Below are 17,553 nucleotides of genomic sequence, written 5' to 3'. Positions count from 1 at the left end.
TACAGGAGCACAGGCGCTCAGGGATTTGTCAGTGTGTTTCATGTCATGTGGTCCTGTTGGTCAATGTAAACTCTTAGAAAAAAGTGTTCCAAAAGGGTTCTTCAGCTGTCCCCATAGGAGAACCCTTTTTGATTCCAGGTAGAACCCGTTTTGCTTCCTGGTAGAACACGTTTGGATTCCATGTAGAACCATATGTGGAAAGAGTTCTACCTGAAACCAAAATGGGTTCTTCATAGGGTTATCCTATGGGGACAGCCAAAGAATACTTTTAGGTTCTAGGTAGCACCTTCTTTTCTAAGAGTATAGGGGATTTGTCATCTGACAGAGTTGTTACACATCATAACCACCATAGGGGAAACAATGATGTGAAAACATTGGTCATTCAATTAATGCTGACATTTGAAATACCAAATAGCTTCAGACAATTAACCAAGCTGACCGTGTGAACTGAACTTTTGTATTTACAGTAAGCTGCTTTACTCACCATCAGTCCATAGGCTATAGGCTCCCACCCTGCACACTCCTTCTAGTAGCAGACCCACATTGTCTGAGAAGGTACAATGCACTGTCAGACGACAGCCTTATTGTCTGATGAGGAGCCATGTTGTCTAGTGACGGTCCCATTCTCCTGTAGTATATAGTGTGTACCTTAATAGGTTTAACAGCAGCACAGAGCCCCCTCTCCTTTCTCAAAGGACAAACAGGAACTGGCCAGAACATGGAGGTGATTCTTATCTCCCTTTCACAAGCCAGAGAGAGAGCTGTGGTGGGGAATGAAATGAGAGCAGACATAATGCAGTTCCACAGCAAATTATTTAGATGTATAGGCAGAGATAGGAAAAAGAAGATAGAGCTGATGAGATTACAGTCAAGCTCCATTTTAGAGCAAATAAAAATCATTGCCTAACAACGATAGATGGCTGCATTTAAGAAGCTAAATAACACCAGAGGAATTGCACACAAAATAATAATCTGCCAATATGTCTATTTTTGATGCTGGTCAAATGAAAGACTTTGTTAAAACTGCCAATATATTCACATGAAAATAATTAACAATGGGCCAATGCTCTCAATCTAAACAATAAAAACCTGGATTGTAAAGTGTGATTTTGAACAAGAACCAACAGAAAACCAATCAAAAGCTTTTGCTGATGTGATTATTTTCTTGCCCTTAACTGCCTGGTCTTATGTTGCATGTGCAGTGTTTCTGTTATTTGCCCAGATCTGAGGCATACAGACAACAGTCCACATCACACGCTCAGGCTGTCCGGCATGCACCAAGCCAAGCTCACGCTCCTGTTTCATTTGAATGTGTTTGTTTTCGCCTAGACACACCTGCAGAACAAGGCGAGGAGCCAGCAAACATCTACAGCTTCCAACATCACACACAAAACAACAACCCTGTCACGGCTGTTGAAGGAGGAGGACCAAGGTGCAGCGTGGTGAGCGTACATTTTATTTTATTGAATAAAAGATGACGCCGAACAAAACAATAAACAATACCAAAACAAACCGTAAAGCTTAAGGCAATGTGCCATCAAACAAAGTTAACTTCCCACAAAGACAGGTGGGAAAAAAGGCTACCTAAGTATGGTCCCAATCAGAGACAACGATAGACAGCTGTCCCTGATTGAGAACCATACCCGGCCAAAACAGAAATAGAAAATCATAGAAACACAAAACATAGAATGCCCACCCCAACTCATGCCCTGACCAAACCAAAATAGAGACATAAAAAGGATCTCTAAGGTCAGGGCGTGACACACCCTTTAATATTGTCCTCCTGCCATCATTCCCCTCTCCCAAAATACATGGTGCCATGGTAATGGTGCACTCATGGTTCCACTAGTCTAAATGCAATCTTTGGGACGTCCCAACTATGACATCACCCCATTGAAGTTTAATTTAAAACGGTTAAAGTTAGGGTTAGGGTTAGGCTAAGGTTTGCACACATCGCACCAAATGTGGATCTCCCGTTTGTCTACCAACTGTTCAGCGTGCTGTTGATGTCTAACTGCAGACATTTTCACATGATTCTACATGTAAAATTGGTTTGCACTTGGTTCGCAAGTACTCTCGGTAGGAAAATGCTATTGCTGTGTTCAAGCCCTTAGGGTTAGGAATTTTATGTTCCTAGGGTTAGGGCACAGAGTTTCTAAACCCAGAAGCGCAACATCGCGAGACTTCCGGGAAAACTTGCGAAACAGACTACAGTAGGCTTGGGATGGGGATTAAAAAGTCAATGAGAAAAAATATTCTTTAATTGCTAATTTTCTCGAAATCTAAAGGCGCAACCTAGATTCGCTCCAATGTCTTAAGTAGTTGTTATTATTACTCCAACCTCGTGAAAGTGACAAACTGACACGTTTTCATTTTCGGCAAAAACAACTTCATATCTAAGGTGCCTTTGATGGCCTGCACATGTGCAGTTCGGCGCGAGACGACCGTTAGACCCGATGACGTGTTTCTGCGTATGAGCTTAGCTAGTGTGATCAAGTGTGATCTGGGATTTCTATTGGAGAAGAAGTTTTAGCCTATCTTCATACTGTACTGTCTTTGGTTTAAGATAGGAATGTCCAAAGGATCCCGGATAGCACTAACCCTAGGCAGAAGGGTGGGAATAATACTTGCCTGCCCTGGTCAGTCCCCATCTATATATACAGTATCTCTCTCTCATACAGTAGAAGTCGGAAGTTTACATACACCTTAGCCAAATACATTTATACTCACTTTTTCACAATTCCTGACATTTAATCCAAGTAAAAATTCCCTGTCTTAGGTCAGTTAGGATCACCACTTCATTTTAAGAATGTGAAATGTCAGAATAATAGTAGAGAGATGTCACGATCGTGTGGCGGATTAACGGACCAAAATGCAGCTTTTGGAAAATAAGCCATCTTCTTTATTAAACAACACGAAGATGAACACGACACAAAAACACTTTACAAACTAACAAAACGACCGTGAAGCTACAAACGTTGTGCACATACATACAGGCTACAAACGTTCTTACATAGACAATTACCCACAACAAATGAGAGCCTATGGCTACCCTAAATAAGGCTCCCAATCAGAGACAACCGAAATCAGCTGTCTCTAATTGGGAACTCATTCAGGTAACCATAGACTCTCCTAGAAAACTAACCACCATAGACAATGCTAAACATCTACACTCAACACAAAACCATATACTACACCCATTAACCCCTTTACCAAATAAACACCCAAAACAACAAAACATAAACATTCCCCATGTCACACCCTGACCTAACTAAAATAATAAAGAAAACAAAGAATAATAAGGCCAGGGCGTGACATAACGCCCCCCTTGAGGCGCGAACTCCGGGCGCACCATACACAGTCTAGGGGAGGGTCTGGGTGGGCTCCCCTCCACGGTGGCGGCTCCGGCTCTGGTCGTAGTCCCCTCGTCACCACAGTACCTAACCACCTCCTAGGCTTTCTCCAAACGACCCCCCTCCACATTAACCCCATTGCATTAAGGGGCAGTTCCGGACTAAAGGACAGTACCAGGGTAAGGGACAGTACCAGGATAAGGGGCAGTACCAGGATAAGGGGCAGTACCAGGATAAGGGGCAGTACCAGGATAAGGGGCAGTACCAGGATAAGGGGCAGCACCAGGGTAAGGGGCAGCACCAGGGTAAGGGGCAGCACCAGGGTAAGGGGCAGCTCCAGGGTAAGGGGCAGCTCCAGGGTAAGGGGCAGCTCCGGACTGAGGAATGACAGCTCCGGACTGAGGGACTGCAGCTCCGGACTGAGGGACTGCAGCTCCGGACTGAGGGACGGCCCATGGCTGGCTGACAGATCTGGCTGCTCATGGCTGGCTAACGGATCTGGCTGCTCATGGCTGGCTAACTGATCTGGCTGCTCATGGCTGGCTAACTGATCTGGCTGCTCATGGCTGGCTAACTGATCTGGCTGCTCATGGCTGGCTGACGGATCTGGCTGCTCATGGCTGGCTGACGGATCTGGCTGCTCATGGCTGGCTGACGGATCTGGCTGCTCATGGCTAGCTGACGGATCTGGCTGCTCATGGCTAGCTGACGGATCTGGCTGCTCATGGCTAGCTGACGGATCTGGCTGCTCATGGCTAGCTGACGGATCTGGCTGCTCATGGCTAGCTGACGGATCTGGCTGCTCATGGCTAGCTGACGGATCTGGCTGCTCATGGCTAACTGACGGATCTGGCTGCTCATGGCTTGCAGACGGATCTGGCTGCTCATGGCTAGCTGACGGATCTGGCTGCTCATGGCTAGCTGACGGATCTGGCTGCTCATGGCTGGCTGACTGATCTGGCAGATCCTGTCTGGTTGGCGGCTCTGGCAGATCCTGTCTGGTTGGCGGCTCTTGCAGATCCTGTCTGGTTGGCGGCTCTGGCAGATCCTGTCTGACGGACGGCTCTAGCGGCTCCTGTCTGGCTGGCGGCTCTAGCGGCTCCTGTCTGGCTGGCGGCTCTAGCGGCTCCTGTCTGGCTGGCGGCTCTAGCGGCTCCTGTCTGGCTGGCGGCTCTAGCGGCTCCTGTCTGGCGGACGGCTCAGTGGGCTCATGGCAGACGGGCGGCTTTGCAGGCTCATGGCAGACGGGCGGCTTTGCAGGCTCATTGCAGACGGATGGCTCAGATGGCGCTGGGGAGACGGATGGCTCAGATGGCGCTTGGCAGACGGGCAGTTCAGTCATTGCAGTGCAGACGGCAGACTCCTGCCGGCTGAGGCGCACTGTAGGCCTGGTGCGTGGTGCCGGGACTGGTGGCACCGGGCTGGGGACACGCATCTCAGGGCTAGTGCGGGGAGCAGCAACAGGACGCACAGGACTCTGGGGACACACAGGAGGCTTGGTGCGTGGTTTAGACACTGGTGGTAAAGGGCTGGAGACACGCACCATATAGCTAGTGCGTGGAGGAGGCACTGGTGGTACTGGGTTGGGGCGGGGAGGTGGCGCCGGAAATACCGGACCGTGCAGGCGTACTGGCTCCCTTGAACGCCGAGCCTGCCCAACCTTACCTGGTTGTATGCTCCCCGTCGCCTGACCAGTGCGGGGAGGTGGAATAACCCGCACCGGCCTATGTAGGCGAACCGGGGACACCATGCGTAAGGCTGGTGCCATGTACGCCGGCCCGAGGAGACGCACTGGTGACCAGATGCGTTGGGCCGGCTTCATGACATACGGCTCAACGCTCAGTCTAGCCCGGCCGATACGTGGAGCTGAAATGTACCGAACCGGGCTATGCACGCGTACAGGAGACACCGTGCGCTCTACTGCGTAACACGGTGTCTGCCCGTACTCTCGCTCTCCACGGTCAGTACAGGGAGTAGGCGCAGGTTTCCTACCTGACTTCGCCACCCTCCCTTTAAGGCCCCCCCCAAGAAATTTTTGGGGTGTACTCACGGGTTTCCAGCCTTGTCTCCGTGCTGCCTCCTCATATCGCCTCCTCTCGGCTTTCGCTGCCTCCAGCTCTTCACGAGGGAGGCGATATTCTCCAGGTTGATCCCAAGGTCCATCTCTTTCCAATTCGTCCTCCCAACTCCAGAGATCCTGTGTAGGTAGGTCCTGTTGCCGCCTTCCATGCCGCTTGGTCCTATGGTGGGTAATTCTGTCACGATCGTGTGGCGGATTAACGGACCAAAATGCAGCTTTTGGAAAATAAGCCATCTTCTTTATTAAACAACACGAAGATGAACACGACACAAAAACACTTTACAAACTAACAAAACGACCGTGAAGCTACAAACGTTGTGCACATACATACAGGCTACAAACGTTCTTACATAGACAATTACCCACAACAAATGAGAGCCTATGGCTACCCTAAATAAGGCTCCCAATCAGAGACAACCGAAATCAGCTGTCTCTAATTGGGAACTCATTCAGGTAACCATAGACTCTCCTAGAAAACTAACCACCATAGACAATGCTAAACATCTACACTCAACACAAAACCATATACTACACCCATTAACCCCTTTACCAAATAAACACCCAAAACAACAAAACATAAACATTCCCCATGTCACACCCTGACCTAACTAAAATAATAAAGAAAACAAAGAATAATAAGGCCAGGGCGTGACAAGAGAATGATTCATTTCAGCTTTATTTCTTTCATCACATTCCCAGTGGGTCAGAAGTTTACATACACTCACTTAATATTTGGTAGCATTGCCTTTAAATTGTTTAACTTGGGTCAAACGTTTCGGGTAGCCTTCCACAAGCTTCCCACAATAAGTTGGGTAAATGTTGGCCCATTCCTCCTGACAGAGCTGGTGTAACTGAGTCAGGTTTGTAGGCCTCCTTGCTCGCACACAATTTTTCAGTTCTGCCCACAAATGTTCTATGGGATTGAGGTCAGGGCTTTGTGATGGCCACTCCAATACCTTGACTTTGTTGTCCTTAAGAAATTTTTCCACAACTTTGGAAGTATGCTTGGGGTCATTGTCCATTTGGAAGACACATTTGCGACCAAGCTTTAACTTCCTGACTGATTTCTTGAAATGTTGCTTTTAATATATCCACATGATTTTCACATGATGCCATCTATTTTGTGAAGTGCACCAGTCCCTCCTGCAGCAAAGCACCCCCACAACATGATGCTGCCACCCCGTGCTTCACGGTTGGAATGGTGTTTTTCAGCTTGCAAGCCTCCCCCTTTTCCCTCTAAAGATAACAATGGTCATTATAGCCAAACCGTTCTATTTTTGTTTCATCAGACCAGAGGACATTTCTCCAAAAAGTACGATCTTTGTCCCCATGTGCAGTTGCAAACCATAGTCTGGCATTTTTATGGCTGTTTTGAAGCAGTGGCTTCTTCCTTGCTGAGCGGCCTTTCAGATTATGTCAATATAGGACTTGTTTTACTGTGGATATAGATCATTTTGTACCCGTTTCCTCCAGCATCTTCACAAGGTCCTGTTTACTCCAGCATCTTCACAAGGTCCTTTGCTGTTGTTCTGGGATTCATTTGCACTTTTCGCACCAAAGTACGTTAATCTCTAGGAGACAGAAGGTGTCTCCTTCCTGAGCGGTATGATGGCTGTGTGGTCCCATGGTGTTTATACTTGCATACTATTGTTTGTACAGATGAATGTGGTACCTTCAGGCGTTTGGAAATGAATCCCAAGAATGAACCAGACTTGTGGAGCTCTACAATTTTTTTCTGAGGTCTGGGTAGATTTCTTTTGATTTTCCCATGATGTCAAGCAAAGAGGCACTGAGTTTGAAGGTAGGCCTTGAAATACATCCACAGGTACACCTCCAGTTGACTCAAATGATGTCAATTAGCCTAACAGAAGCTTCTAAAAACATGACATCATTTTCTGGAATTTTCCAAGCTGTTTAAAGGCACAGTCAACTTAGCGTATGTAAACTTCTGACCCACTGGAATTGTGACACAGTGAATTATAAGTGAAATAATCTGTGTGTAAACAACTGTTGGAAAATGACTTGTGTCATGCACAAAGTACATGTCCTATCCGACTTGCCAAAACTATAGTTTGTTAACAAGAAATTTGTGGAGTGGTTGAAAAACAAGTTTTAATGACTCCAACCTAAGTGTATGTAAACTTCCGACTTCAACTGTAAATATGTAAAATCAGGGCCAATCTCAAGGTTTAGGCTCAACTTAGTCCATTCCAAGTCCTGTTTTACATGGCATGAGGTAGCTAGCAGCAGAGAGGGTCCCAGCTGGCTCAGCTACAGTGGGGCTGGGCTGGGGCCCATGTGTGACCTGTCAGCTCTGTCCAGGGGGTACAGGGCCAGTTGGGCATGGAGGGAGAGGGGGTGGGGTTCCCATGTCAGAACCATGCTAATGTTGTGGGTTTGCTTTATAACATGTTGTCCTTTTTGCTTCTCTGTCTGGTCTCGTGGATGTTTTTAGACCTTTTTTTCTCGTCATGCTCTGCTCTGTGCCACATCCAGACTCCCAGGGGTCAGCCCCATCCATGGGAACACTGGCTATGGTCACATTGGGAACCCAGTGGACGTACGCAACACAGGGAAGACGAGGCTGACAGAAAATCTGAGGAAGACACAGGCTGCTTTTAACATGAAGAATGTTCTGCAGCAGCCAAACTGGAGAGAGGGAGGGAGGCCAAAGAAGACATGTGGGGCATGGACACTTAACCTGGGACCCTATATGGCAAGGCCATGTGTGGGTGTTTGTTTAGGAGGAATAGGGAGTAGTGACTCAGAAGGATGTGCGACCCCTCTCCGAATGGTGTGACCCCTGTGTGACCTTCACAGCGAAGGTGAGACTCCCTGCGTGCACTGATTAAGGGCCAGGATATGCGTGGACATCCTCTGATGTTTCAGGAATTTTCTCATTAAAGAAGTTCATGCTGATGGTCACATAGGAATCAGTGACAGAATAAACAGAGGAGAACTCCACTGGAGCCAAATAAACATGGGACTCATTCATCATACAACATGTACGTTCCCAGAACATTCGTTAGGTTGCTCCCTCGTAACATAAAAACTGTTGAGTTGTACTGACGATTATGCAATATTTGTATAAAACATTTGCCTGGTGTTGCAAGAACATTCCCAGGACACATTTTCTTATTACATTTCCAGGAAACCTAATAATAACCTTAGGGGAATGTTCTGTGTTGGTTGTTACAGATGTTGTGTCCCAGGATTGTTCCCAGTTTTCTGGCCAGTCACCATTCAAAAGCGTAAATTCAAAATACATGAAAGGAATGTTCTTTGGTTCTGTGAGATGTATACGGCAAATAATATTCAATCACATCATTCAGTAGTACTATGCATTAATTAATAGTGCCATTGTAAAAATGTGTTTACCATGCAGTATATCAGCTGCCTGGACTGGGCTAGGGGACTGAACAGCATTGAAACTTAACAGAATTTTAGCCAGTGTCTCAGGGGATGATAAATATAGAAAATACCAAGCATATGGCATTCACTACAAGTAACGGTGTCAAACATTCTCATGGAGGTATAAAATGAGAAAATTCCATTAAATTTGCCTATATTTCGGGGCTCTGGATACTGTTTTCCTTAATGGCTTGAAATGCGGCAATTAGAGTGCCCCATTACCATATCTGAGAGTTACGATTAAACGGCAGGGGTACATCAGTGTTCTGTTCGTATGTTATTTTCTCTCTCTTTCTCTCCTCTACCCCCGTCTCATGTCTGACAAATCGTTTCCAGCTCATTTACGATGCTCAGAGTGCGGGAGAACAATACCCCTCGGACGTAACATAGCGCAAGCTCCACACCATGTCCCACAGAGGAGAGAGGTGCTCTTAGGAAACACTTGCTGAGATAACAAGATAGTAAGGAAAGCAGGGCCGCTGAAAGGCCACGGAGCGCTCCACATAGAGGAAGAAGGCAAGAGGGGTGGGCCAAAGGGAGAGAAGGGTGGACCAGCAGGAGAGAGGGGTCGGCCAGGGGGAGAGAGGGATCGGCCAGGGGGAGAGAGGGATCGGCCAGGGGGAAGGGAAGTGTGCATGCTGAGGGGACCAGGAAGGTGGTGTCTGTTTGTGACAGTGTGCTCAGCTGTGTCCTGTACTGGCTATAGAGGGGCAAAATGAGTGGCTGTAGACCAATCAGAATGGTACTGTATACCTGTAATCTTTATGAGTGACAACAATCAACAATTTACCATCATCAATTACACTAAACGGTTTACAACACTGACTAACAGATCTATAAATACTATGTATGCAATTTCCTTTTCCATAAATTGTACTACTTCTCATTGAGAGAAAAGAGATATCAGATTCTTATCAATGGTACTGTATTGCTATAGACTGCCACGAAACCATTCACATTTTGGGACACAAAGCCACATCGCTGTTAAAATCACTGCAACTGGGTAAGGGTTGAGCAATACAGCTGCCAAGTGGGGGCATACAGAGCTCAGGGCTATCATTCAGCCTGATTAATGAGTTTGCTTGTTTTCACTGAGCCCAAGTATAGGGAAGAAGCGGTAAAGGGAAGTCGTCTTCAAGGCCCTTGTGTTTACCTTCTGAGGACAGAGGCGAGAGGTCGCACGGGGCTTTAGGAGAAGAGCAGATATCCATTAGCAAGTGGAAAGAGAGCCAAGGGATGTGGAGAGGAGGTGTAGGGGCAGGGGGTTCAACTAATACCCCTCCTCTTTCTCCAAACCTCTCTCCCTACAGCCAGTACGGTGGGAAAGGAGAAGCAGGGAAGTGCAGAACTCTCTCAAGATCAATGAATGTGGTGGGAAAAGGAGTGGCCCAGGGCGGCCAATGAGGGCCAGGCCACTGGGAGCAGGGGGGCTAACGTAAACAAGGAAACCACCTGATGTGAGCGGGGTCAGATAAACGCACAGGCCGCCACACAGACAGATGCTTCCTGAGTCCTGCACTCTCAATCAGTTCAACCTCTCTCCCTCGTCTATCATTGATGTAAACCTTTCTAAAAAGCAGGATAATGTTGAAAACATTGGGTTACTATCAAAAGCAAAGTGCATTGGCCATATGGTTGGAAGTGAAGGGGTGAGATTTCTGGAAGGCAAATTGTGATAGCTATACATTGATATCATGTGGTGTGGTTTCCTTCCACCACTAGAGATAAGAACAGCTTGCCGCTGCCCGCTGGTCCTACTAGGGTTGCTTGCACCACTAAAATGGCAAACACAGTGTTTGTTGGTGTCTGTGCTGACTGATAAAGGGATAATTCCCCCCTACATTTGTGGTGACAGTGTCAGGTGGATGCAGGAGATTGCAGAGGCGCTTGGTGTGTTTTCAGCTACTGATAAACTGTCTGCCCAGACTGATAGCAAACCTCTCTATCGCCACCTCTGTGTCCCTCCACCACCCCCCCCCCTCTCTCTCTCTCTCTGCTCGGCTGGCCAGTCTGGGATTGTTTTGTGCTGTTCAATGAGGAAGGAAGCCGGTGTGAGAAAGTGCCTGTTTTTTTGGGACCAACAGGAATTGGCCTCATCACAAGCAGTTCCTTTTTTTGCTGCTGGAACAATGCAGTGGCGTCACACCCCTCGACTGGACCTCAGCATTTCACATGGAAAAATGTTCCCAGAATTCCGCTCCCAGGCTCAGGCTGAGGAGGGGCGGGGCGGGGGGTAACAGTTGTGAGGGGAGAGAGTGACAGGAGCTGACCAATGGACACTTGTTACCGTAAGCACTGTGCTGTGTCTATGGAAACACATTTACTCCAAATTATATTTTTAGAGGGCATAAATGACTAAATTAATAACTTTTAGTTTAATGCAGATTGAAGGACCTCGACGTTACTCTGGGCCCTGATCTCTCTTTTGACGAACATATCAAGACTGTTTCAAGGACAGCTTTTTTCCATCTACGTAACATTGCAAAAATCAGACATTTTCTGTCCAAAAATGATGCAGAAAAATTAATCCATGCTTTTGTTACTTCTAGGTTAGACTACTGCAATGCTCTACTTTCCGGCTACCCGGATAAAGCACTAAATAAACTTCAGTTAGTGCTAAATACGGCTGCTAGAATCCTGACTAGAACCCAAAAAATGTATCATATTACTCCAGTGCTAGCCTCCCTACACTGGCTTCCTGTTAAGGCAAGGACTGATTTCAAGATTTTACTGTTAACCTACAAAGCGTTACATGGGCTTGCTCCAACCTATCTTTCCGAGTTGGTACTGCCGTACAAACCTACACGTACGCTACGGTCACAAGACGCAGGCCTCCTAATTGTCCCTAGAATTTCTAAGCAAACAGCTGGAGGCAGGGCTTTCTCCTATAGATCTCCATTTCTATGGAATGGTCTGCCTACCAATGTGAGAGACGCAGACTCGGTCTCAACTTTTAAGTCTTTACTGAAGACTCATCTCTTCAGTGGGTCATATGATTGAGTGTAGTCTGGCCCAGGAGTGTGAAGGTGAACGGAAAGGCTCTGGAGCAAAGAACCGCCCTTGCTGTCTCTGCCTGGCCGATTCCCCTCTCTCCACTGGGATTCTCTACCTCTAACCCTATTACAGGGGCTGAGTCACTGGCTTACTGGTTCTCTTTCATGCCGTCCCTAGGAGGGGTGTGTCACTTGAGTGGGTTGAGTCACTGACGTGATCTTCCTGTCTGGGTTGGCGCCCCCCCTTGGGTTGTGCCGTGGCGGAGATCTTTGTGGGCTATACTCGGCCTTGTCTCAGGATGGTAAGTTGGTGGTTGAAGATATCCCTCTAGTGGTGTGGGGGCTGTGCTCTGGCAAAGTGGGTGGGGTTATATCCTTCCTGTTTTCCCCTGTCCGGGGGTATCATCGGATGGGGCCACAGTGTCTCCTGACCCCTCCTGTCTCAGCCTCCAGTATTTATGCTGCAGTAGTTTATGTGTCGGGGGGCTAGGGTCAGTTTGTTATATCTGGAGTACTTCTCCTGTCTTATCCGGTGTCCTGTGTGAATTTAAGTATGCTCTCTCTAATTCTCTCTTTCACTCTTTCTTTCTCTCTCTCGGAGGACCTGAGCCCTAGGACCATGCCTCAGGACTACCTGGCATGATGACTCCTTGCTGTCCCCAGTCCACCTGGCCGTGCTGCTGCTCCAGTTTCAACTGTTCTGCCTGCGGCTATGGAACCCTGACCTGTTCACCGGACGTGCTACCTGTCCCAGACCTGCTGTTTTCAACTCTCTAGAGACCGTAGGAGCGGTAGAGATACACTTAATGATCGGCCAAGAAAAGCCAACTGACATTTACTCCTGAGGTGCTGACTTTCTGCACCCTCGACAACTACTGTGATTATTATTATTTGACCATGCTGGTCATTTATGAACATTTGAACATCTTGGCCATGTTCTGTTATAATCTCCACCAGGGACAGCCAGAAGAGGACTGGCCACCCCTCATAGCCTGGTTCCTCTCTAGGTTTCTTTCTAGGGAGTTTTTCCTAGCCACCGTGCTTCTACACCTGCATTGCTGGCTGTTAGGGGTTTTAGGCTGGGTTTCTGTACAGCACTTTGAGATATCAGCTGATGTAAGAAGGGCTATATAAATAAATTCGATTTGGATTTTTTGGGGGATTAAAGTTATGAAGCCCTAATAAAGCCTTTATAGTTCCTCCTTCGTTTTAAATGAGCGTTTAATGTTGAGTAGCTCAAACACTTCATCCATTGGGGCCTTCATGCTCTCACTACTGTATATTTGGGGAAGTCATAGAAGCAACTCACCATGACATAGTGATGGTGACATAGTGACTACAGAACACTAGTTACATGGTATGTCAGTTATAGTTCTGCATCCAGCAGGGTGGACTAGCCGTGGTCTCGCCAGCCAGACTGACCAGATGAAAGTGTGTGTGAGACAGGCAGGCCAGCAGTCCGCTGGGACAACATAAGCGGCTCATTGCTCTGTGTTTGTAATTACCGTGAGAGGGTAGGCACTGCTGTTCTCTCAGCCTTATCAGCATCAACATATCATACAAAGTTTGGAGCTGAACCAAATTACACTGCACTATTTGGACCTAGCAAAATGCCGTCTTCCACCACAAAGGTGACATCATGCTGACATGCATTATGTTGATGGTGAATTAGGTTGGTGTATGTTGAGGGCAAAGTGAAGTCCTGGTGTCAGTGACCTGCAGATGAAAAGAAAAACAGTAAATAAAAGTCATAAGGCCCCTGGTTAGGACTCTATACAGAGCCCTTTAATATTGACTTACCTATTGTAAGGGAAAAGCTATTTACTATTTGGACAGGCAATTCTATGACTTCCCAGGAGACTTCCAGAACACCCACTTTGTAGCCCCTGCAGTTGCAAAACCCAGGGTCTATCAGTGAAGAGATGGCTTCCTCTCTGAGTAAAACCCTCCCAGGCCAGCCATACCTAACACAGTCCACCTCCTCTAGAGAGGTCAGGAAAGGGTAGGTTAAACTAAATAGAGCCACTTCTCCTGGGTAAGAGAACTACATGGCTGACTGGTGAAGGGGATAGGGGTTCAATGTGCTAGCTCTGCACTTACAGTCTCTATGTCATTCATCACTAGGGATAATAAATCACACAGGTTGTATGAGAAAGTTGGGCCTGCAGGAAAATGAATTAGCACTGTGTGGTTTACTTTGCAACTCCAGCCATTAGAAATAGTGCCATTTAGTGTGAAATCATCAACAATGCACACGTTTGGATTGAAGTGGAGCACAGTAGGAGTCTAGGCCCTTTGCCCTCACAGTTCATTTGGATGTGTGGTTCTCAGAGGTGTAGCTTGGTGGGTAGAGACATGATAAAGAGTCCGTTAGACCCCAGAGGGAAAGGGGGATAATCTAAGAACAACACACCGTAGCCTTCAAGCCTGCCAATGAGGGAACTCTGGGCTGAGCTCTCCAAAGTGGGGCAAATACATCAGTCTTCCCGTCACAGAGGCCCATGTGAAGAGCCATTTATCACCGTGAATCCTAGCCCCCCACCACCCACCCCTCATCAGAGACCGCTCAGACCCATACAGACCTCGTTACACAAACACCCTGGGTTGCAGCTAACCCATCTCTGCCTGTCCTCTGACGTCCCACAGAGATGTCCCATAGAGAGCATTTATCAGGTGCGAGTCAGACAGCTCATGTTGTCTTATTGGTGCAGCTGAGTAAGCATCAACTTACTGCCTGAATGATAGCAAACTCAGCATGAAGCCTGCCTATTGGCCAGGGACTCAGCATGAAGACTGCCTATTGGCTATGGACTCTAATTGACTATGAAAGTCTGCCGTGTTACATTTGCAGTATATAGTATTTGCTAGGCTTAATGCATGAGATATGGGTTTTGAGTTAAAGCATGTTGTACTCAAAAAAAGACTCACAACCTATTGGATCCTGTACTGGATACATGTGTATGTACACCAACTAGCTCTTATGAGATCAATCCTAGTTCAGAGAGCAATTGATTGAGAACAAACAACTAAATCAATATTAATTATGATGCATAGCAGGCATTAGTGCTCGATGACAGCAAACACAGATCTAACTAAACAGCTGTGGACCTAAACAACACTTTCCCTTTCATTTGGAGTCAGAGTATGATTTCAGTCCGCTTTCCTACAGAGCTCTAACAAGCTTTTACAATATGTACAGTAAGTGGGGAATGTATGAATAAAATAGTATTATTTGGACCTTTAAGGACTGTCAGGACGTCAACCAATCAGACTATAAAAACACAAAAGAAACGTTATTTAGCTAAAGTGCCCAGAGATCTGAATCACTTTCTGGCGTTAATACATTAGAATTATGAACACAGTCATTTAAATACATTTTCTTTTCCAAATTATCTTTCTTAAGTTCATACCTCAAATTAAATATATTCCATTATTAAGCACAAGCTACAGTACATCAGCGCGTAGCTTACTATAGGGTGAATTAAGGACAAACGTATAATTTTTTTGTTGTTGTAAATTTACAGCAAAATTGACATTTATCTTTGACTTATACAGTATTTACCTTACACACACAGTGTACAATAGCCTATATACTGTAAATTCATATGGAACCAGACTGCTTAAGACAGTCCATAAAATTAAAACATTTACACCTTAAACACTCATTTAAATAATCCCATCATACACTGAGTGTACAAAACCTTTGGAACACCTTCCTATATTGAGATGCACCCCCTTTTACCCTCAGAACAGCCTCAATTCGTCGGGGCATGGACTCTACAAGGTGTCGGAAGTGTTCCGCAGGGATGCTGGCCCATGTTGACTCCAATGCTTCCCACAGTTGTGTCAAGTTGGCTGGCTATCCTTTGGGTGGTGGACCATTCTTGATACACACAGGAAACTTTTGAGCGTCAAAAACCCAGCAGTGTTGCAGTTCTTGAAACATTCAAACCTGGCACCTACTACCGTACCCCGTTCAAAGGCACCTAAATCTTGTGTCTTGCCCATTCACCTTCTGAATGGCATACATACACAATCCATGTCTCAATTTTCTTAAGGCTTAAAAATCCTTCTTGAACCTGTCTCCTCCCTTCATTGACACTGAGTGAAGTAGATTTAACAGGTGACATCAATAAGGGATCATAGCTTTCACCTGGATTCACCTGGTCAGTTTATATAATGGAAAGAGCAGGTGTTTTTAATGTTTTGTAAACAGTGTATAGTGTCAATAGAACATTCCATACAGAGATATCACATACAACGGTGCACTAATGAAAACCTGAGATCTGCCTTGTAGACCACACTTCTGACCCAAAAGGACATACTCTCTCACAGGCAAGAACCCATAAACACACCTAATTCCCAGGAGTCATACTATGTGAATCGGAAGCAGGGTAGGAAATGGCCTCGGCATCCACCAAATGGGGAAGGGACAAACCAGGAATTTCTAATCAAAAAGGAAAAAACAACATCCATCCAAAAATACCCCCAGTCCTGTAAATAAACAATAATATGACTACCCAGTCTTAGAGGTCATGTGCCCTTGGCCAGGAAGTGCAGGAAGAACAGCTGATTAGGGATCATTAGGCCTCTCCATAATTAAGCCAGAATCACAGGCCGTTATCGCATATAATCACGCCAGCTACGGGAACTCCATGACAAGGTGAAATTATTTGATCCCAATCAGTCTCATGATGTTCTTGGGGAGAACAGAACAGTGCAACTACATCTACTTTAACACTGACACATTACAGTTTAAATTGTAATATACAGTTCAACATGCATTACTAAATATTATTAAAACCCCTGTTGGTACTGACTACAGTACTGTCTGTGGCTTTAACATAAGGAAATTACAATTAGGTGAGTATGGGACTGTATATCTGCACTGTCTTACTGATAATGGAATATGGTGACTTAGGAAACATAGACCTCTACTGTACATAATATGAAGAAGGGAATGCCCCTGTTTCAGAGTCACATAGAGTGATCAGTTTGAGTGTAACATGCAGTCCATTAAGCCTGAGGGGCCTGTCTTCTGTCAGGGTGTAAATCTGAGAAGCTGCCTGGACTAGTGTGATCTTAATGGCCCTCTTCACACCGTCCAACTTAATCCCACTCCTCCATTTTTCTCTTTCCTTTTCCTGTCGGAGGGTTTTGTCTTCTTTTAGGCAATGCCTTGACCTCTATGGGGAAGGATTTCCTCAAGGTCCACAACTTCCACACACACAATTAGCTCTGCAATCAGACATCACACAAAAAATGATATTATTGTGACTAAAAAATAACCCATGCAGCATTAATGTACTTGTCCTTCAAGTGTCACTAATACAATACACATTCTATATTTGACTTTCTTTCTACTTGACACAGACACTTCCTCTAAGTGAGTCAGAAGCCGGAGGAGACATGGTCCTACAGTGACAGATGCCCTGATGGACGGCTTTATGTCCCTGCTGCCCCACCTTGTGTAAGACCTGGAGCGGAGCTGAACAGAGCAGAGCTACAGTGATCAATGGTGTTCATTGAAGGGCCCTGCCCTGCCCCTCCTGGCTGGGGTCCCTGGGTGGGAGGTAGGAGTGACGTGTGCTGTCCCTGTCCTGTTGTCCCTGTGGATGGATCACTCTTCCCAGGCTGGCCCTGGCCCCGTGGGGCTCGGTAGGCTGTCACACATACACTGGTCCCTGACACCACAAACTGATTTTGTATACTCTGC

Source organism: Salvelinus fontinalis, chromosome 15 (genome assembly GCF_029448725.1).
Source record: "Salvelinus fontinalis isolate EN_2023a chromosome 15, ASM2944872v1, whole genome shotgun sequence".
In the NCBI taxonomy this organism is placed as follows: domain Eukaryota; kingdom Metazoa; phylum Chordata; class Actinopteri; order Salmoniformes; family Salmonidae; genus Salvelinus; species Salvelinus fontinalis.
The sequence above is the reverse complement of the archived record's forward strand: the minus strand, read 5'-3'. Positions refer to the sequence as shown.